Source organism: Sycon ciliatum, chromosome 10 (assembly GCF_964019385.1).
Source record: "Sycon ciliatum chromosome 10, ocSycCili1.1, whole genome shotgun sequence".
Classification (NCBI taxonomy): domain Eukaryota; kingdom Metazoa; phylum Porifera; class Calcarea; order Leucosolenida; family Sycettidae; genus Sycon; species Sycon ciliatum.
Window position 1 is genome coordinate 2080179 of NC_088652.1, and position 6518 is coordinate 2086696.

Sequence of the window (6518 nt, forward strand, 5' to 3'; positions counted from 1 at the left end):
TTTATTTCCCTTTCAGTTTTGCATGCATTTGCTCACATTTAACCCTGATATTATTCTTGATTTCTTCAAACCCTAAAACGGCTGGAGGTGAAAGTGAACATTTTGTGTGTTTCACGTGCGTATCACCATAGCAACACTACATGTAACAGGTTATCAGTGTTCGGTACTATTGATATGAAGTCGTTGATCAGATGGCCAGGAAGACAGACTGAACACTTTAGATCGTACGCATACATATACAGCCAGACTAGTACATTTTCTGCCGTAAAGTACCGTTGATCCGTCCCCTCGCGCCATGTTGCTTCCCAGCTGAGTTTTCACCAGGGGGCGGGAATTAGATCAAGGCTGTCAAGTGCAGTACGATGTACAACAATGTGGAGGATCAGACTCGATGTGCTGGATTGTGCACATTTTCATCCTAGATTGGCAAGTATTGTGTACAGCCGTGCATGCGTCGGTTCAACATCGTATTTTGTTTTATACGCCGAAGTCGCTTCACAGGTAGAAAATCAACAGGGGGCGGGAATTAGAGAGGGGGCGGATCAACGGTACTTTACGGTATATGCCTTTAGGGCCGATTCCCACTACGGTACCGTGAGTGCCGTGCCGACGATTTGGGTAGGTCACGTGTACCCCACGGTACGAGCTTGAAGCTGAGAGTGATTTACACCTGCGCACTGTCGTTCCGTGCATTCCGTCGGCAGGCCAGATCACCATTTTTACCAATTTATGACTTTGGTCTGGAGGGAAAATAGCGGGGGAGATGATTGGAGAAAGCTCAAAAATACACCAATCGAAAAGCCAAGAAAACACTTCGTACCACAAATACAAAAGAAAGAAAAAACTTCCTATCAGGAAGTAGTAAAATACCTACTACACCCTGTACTCGACCTCACGGAATACCACGGCATGCCATTTCCACCACCCCACCCCCCCCCCCCCCCCCCCCAGAGACCCTCGGCACCGGAATGTCCACGGCGCGGTACGGCATGACCCACGGAATGAACTCGCGCCAAAACTGCCCCTCACGTGAGCAAATCACCATGGGTACTCACGGCACGGCACTCACGGTACCGTAGTGGGAATCGGCCCTTACACTTATAACTTGACCCAGAACACCATTGCCGTCACTTGATTCTCGGTTATTGGGGCTGTCGCCATTCTATCGCAGACCTACGAAACGTAGCCTTTCTTCTCAGACCCTCTTCCAAACCCATCACACATACAATTACATGTGCCGTGAAGTACCGCGAGAGCGCCCTGTCTCGCAAGAGAGCCCCACCTTGACTTTACAGCCAAGGGAAGGAAGATCGTACGACAGAGTGTAGCTATGTGTGTACAGTGTGGCAACCTCAGGGTACTAAGGTCCTGGTCATACTGCAGCAAAACGAAATAAACCTGTGACTATACTCCGAAATCTTCATAGAAACTTGACACCAGAGCGGCGAAATCGAGGGTCGACGCTCCAAAAAAAGTAAGAACGGACCACCCTTTTCCACTCCAAACAAGAGTTAGACGCTAGCATGCCAATGACGCTGATATTCAATGATCTTTTCATCTCGATACCGAAGAGCTAATTGACCATGGACAACAACAAAACTGATAAGAATGGTTGCAAGGATTGCACTGAAGGTGTTGGCGATTACCGAGGCAAAGGAATTGGACATTGTTCGTGGAGAGTACCACTTGACGCTCGAAATGAATTTTTGAATTTTCATTCTCCCCGCATGGGTAGTTCATGTTACGAACTTGCACACTTCAAGGTTCACGTTGTCTAACCTATTGACAAGAAACCACCTCCACGGCACGACCACGAAAGGGCGAGATGGCGGGGCGCTCTCGCAATACTTTACGGTACGTGCAGTGAGCGCGTTCCTTTGAATGTATCAACTGTACAACTGAACTCCTTGTTTGAAACCCATGCATGTACCCATGTATGTACATATTTATCAGAAAGTCGTAATACGAGAGAGCTTGGAAGCTCAGGGCCCTACGCTATGCTTTTTTGCCTTGATGACCTAGACAAAAAAAAAGCATAGGGATGTTATAAATTCTTTAAAAAAATCCTTTTTTTTTAAGACATAATCTGGGATTTGAACCCGCACTATCGCGCGCCCTGCATGCATTCCCCCATACACTTCGCATACATACCCATTCTTCCAAGTTGTTTCACATTGTGATCTTGCATTTGAAAGCCCTATTTGAATATGCATTGTGGCCAGCCGTCTTTGATGGCACGGTACGGTAGGGGATAGGTACGGGACAGGTACGATCGAGGGTAATACGACACCGTCTCCCGTACCGTACCGTACCATCAAACACAGCTGGCCACATACAGCTGCCCGCAATATTCAAATAGGGCTTTCAAACGCAAGATAATAACGTGAAGCAACTTGGAAGAATGGGTATGAATGCAAAGTGTATGGGGGAATGCATGTAGGGCGATAGTGCGGGTTCGAATCCCAGGATATGCCTGAAAAAAAAATAGGAGAATTGAAAAATTTATAACATCCTATGCTTTTTTGCCGTCAGATACGGATAGCGCCAGGCGTGACACAAACAAACAAACACACAAATACCAAATTAAAGCTGTGTGGACCCTGGCTATGCAGAAGACGTTACTGAGGTAACGTCTTCTGCATAGCTACGGGAATAATTATAGTATTTACGTATCCATGGTAATGACAGTAGTGTCTTGTATAAAAGCCTGTCTCGTACAGAAGCACGTTTGGAATAGAAGTCTATTTTTCAAGATACACTGTCGGTGCATATGCCTGCTTTTAGTGTTGACACACATACAAGTAGAAATACCTAGTTGCAATAGAAGCCTAAAGTGAACACACCTGGCGGTAAGCCCGGCCTTGACATCGGCTCCTACAGGAATACGCCCAGCTTTGATACGCGGCATTACGGCATTTCGAGAGGTTAAGCTACACATTATTTTTGACGTGACGCGAAAGTTCAGCCCGCGTTATTTGGCTCATGCGTTGGAAAACAATGCGAGTGACCTGCAGCTCACGTCGAAATTTGGAGTTTTACGCCAAAGTTGACGTGAAATTACGCGTCACGTGACGTCAAAAATAACGTGCAGCTTAACCTCACAACTAAATATTGCGACAAAGCTTTCGGCCATATTTCCAATTTATTGCATTCCCAACTCGTCACAACCACGCGCTCTCAGCTGAACCATAAAGACACCAGCAAGGACACTTCCGTTGAATGATAATATGATTTTTTTCCACGTCTCTAGACAGCTGTTACGCTCCCTGCCAGAGCTCATCAGTAGAGGATGATAATAATTATCATGGAGTGTAAAGGAATGATCATTCATATACAGCAGAAATGGCGGAAGTGCGCATTTTCCACATAGAACAATGGCATATGCAAGCTGCTAAATGGTAAATGTGAGAACAGCGAGAAGAAGTATTGTACTCGCTCATTGGTGGAGGGACACACCACACAGGCGAAGCAAATCTTATGCGGAAATGACCCTACAACTGATTGCAATAAAGCGAGAATAATGATGCCACTGGAAAGTACATGTACTTGTATGTTCTATGTGGAAAAAGTGCTCTTGCGACATTTCTGCTGTATGAGAATGATCTTTCCTTTACACTCCATTATAATCATTATCATCCTCTACTGATGAGCACGTGCAGGGAGCGAAACAGCTGTCTAGAGGCGTGGAAAAATATTATCTCTCAACGGAAGTGCCCTTGCTGGTGTCTGTATGGTTCAGCTTAACCTCTTTATTTTAGTGCCATAAGTTCCCGTAACCAAAACTTCCCTGTGGGAGTCAGGCCCCAAATAACCGAATAGCTTACTAGTATGTCGCTGCATCTGCGCCTTCAGGCTTAATCCTAGAGAGTGGTGGCGTTCCCACTGCGGTTGCGGAAAACTCGCCTTCCAGCCGAGTCAGTCGAACGCGAACCGTGAAATTCTATTTTTTTTATTAGTATGGATTCCTGACAGCACCCCACGGGTACACACCGGCATCTACTACAGTGGGTTTCAAAAATATAGACGCGTGATTTCAAAAAAAACCGTTAGGCTAGCACCTATACCACATAAAATCTGTGATCACTTTCAAGTCTTTGTGCATGAAAATTTCGACTCGATTTGGGCGTTTGCTATCCGATCGCTAAACATAATAATTATTATAATTATGAGAATACATAGCAGACTCAGCGGAGAACGTTCAGGTTGGTTGTAACTCTGAGTTTCAACCAACCTGTCTCTGACCTGTCACTAAGCTCTGTCTCTGACATTGAGCACTCTCTGCAGCTCGGGGATCAACGAATTAGTAATAATTATTATGAGAATAGAAATGGGGAAGGGCGTGAGCAATATTCCGAAAACAATTCTCAACATGCGACAGCCAAAGTTGAACTATTTCTAAAAATAGAAACACATGGGAACGAGTTATGCGGCAACTATCCACGACTGTAACAAGATGATACCGTATTATCTCTAATATAAGCACGGTCTCCAATAATAGCACGTCTCCAATAATAGAACACCTTGGGGCGGCATTCAAAAAATAAAGTGCTCAGTCTCCATTATAAGCTCACTGTGTAAATTCATTATCTGTACCGGCCAAAAAAACCGTGAAATGTGTGTGTCATACATGAATTTGGCATGGCAACATGCCTCTGAAATGAGGTTGAAATAATAATGGAACAGTCTCCAATAAAGGAACGTCTCCATTAATAGCACGGGGCGGAGGTACATTGAAAAAATAAAGGACCGTGCTCATATTTGAGATAATACGGTAACTCGTTCTCATGTGTTTCTTCTCTTTTTTTACACAATACTGGCTCAGTATCCGAGTTCAAAACAACATGCGTCTATATCTTTGAAATGGCCAGTAGTACGAGTACTCTCGCACGTGTACATGTCGCGGTCGGCCAGTCGCACATCTGACGGGAAAGCCCCCTAAAGCAGCTCACCGGATCAAGGTGTGACGTGAGTCGTCTTCACTCAGCAGGGCCACTGAGACGAGGGTTCGAGTCGAGCTGTACTCCCAGTGCCGAGAGCTAGAGGCGGGCTCAGCATCCCGGTATGGCAACTTCCCCATTTCTAACCTCCAACACGAAGTGAATACGGTAGTCATGATACCGGTCGAAGCCTTTTAAAATGCCAAGAAGATTGTGATAGTATGGAGGCCAGATTAGCTTCCAGCTTCTGTCTGACATTTTCATCATAGGTGTCTGCCAGCCATGCATGCGCGATATGCCAAGGCAACATAATGGCTGGATTCCATCATAAAATCTTGGTGCAGATTGGCAACAGGAAATTGACGCTGTGCGTAGACGTCTACGTACAGCGTGTTGTTGAGTTGTGCAAAAAGAGACGTGCTTGGCTTGTTTCAAGTTGTTTGCTACATCTGCGTTGTGAGCCCGCGGCCCGGGCCGAGAAACTCAGAAAGCAACCCACCCCTGATCCAAGATGCACACCATGACGTATGGGTTTCTCTTTACAGAACACATTGCCTACATGCAACAGTACACGTGTTTACATACATTGCATATATGTTGCAGTACATGTACGCGATGCAATCTACGGAGTTGCATACCTGGGTTCAAATGCACTCTTGCTAGCCATAATGGCACGCAATCCGTACGGTCCTGACTAAAATGGGCAACAATATGGGCGGCCCATTTGAGCACTTTTCGCTACACAGGTTCTGGCAATAGCTTCAACACTCGTCTTGCGTTGTACTATAGTAAACCATTGTTGTGCATTGTGCATATGTGGGGCGCCATTCCGTGCATATGTAACCCATAGGTGTCCATAACCTACGTGGTTCTGTACTATAGCCTACTTTGGGCAACCCGTTATGGCATGCGTACACGAACGACCCCGTTAGGTGTCTGCAAGAGTCCAGGCTCGTCTCAACTCAAGCACACCTGCTAGGAGAGTGCGAAATATCAACCGCGAGAAGAAAAAACATTCCAACGTTGAGGATACTTCGCCTTTCAAAGCTGCACTGAATTATTTAGTAAATATCCAGAGGCTGACTAGAATTGTTATCGTTTTCCCTGAAAGGAACGGAGAAAACAAACGCGTGTCCTTTACACCAACCCAGGTTGCGAGACAGCAGTTTGTCACCTTCCTAGTATAGCGTCGTTTCCCGTGCGAATGCTCATCTTGCTGTGATGAAAAGCTGGACATCCGTTGTGGCAGTTGAACAGCTGAAAGAAGCAAGCCCATAAATATGCTTGTAAGTCTATCTGTACCCTCCTGTGCGTGGCGTGGCCAACAAGACATTGTGGTGCTATTCACGCAATAGACTCTGGACAGTGGACGTCCGCCGATAACTAAGTTTTAGTCGGATGAGTGCTGGAATGTGCCTTACAGGCACTCTCAACAATGATTGGAATTGCACATGCCTGGGTAGAAGTTCATATCGGGCACGTTTCTTAGCGGAGTGCGGGGGCTGGGGAAGGGAAGGGGGAAACTAGGGCACGTGTTGTATAGGGGGATGGCGCGGCAAAGAAGGCCACGCACATACAAGC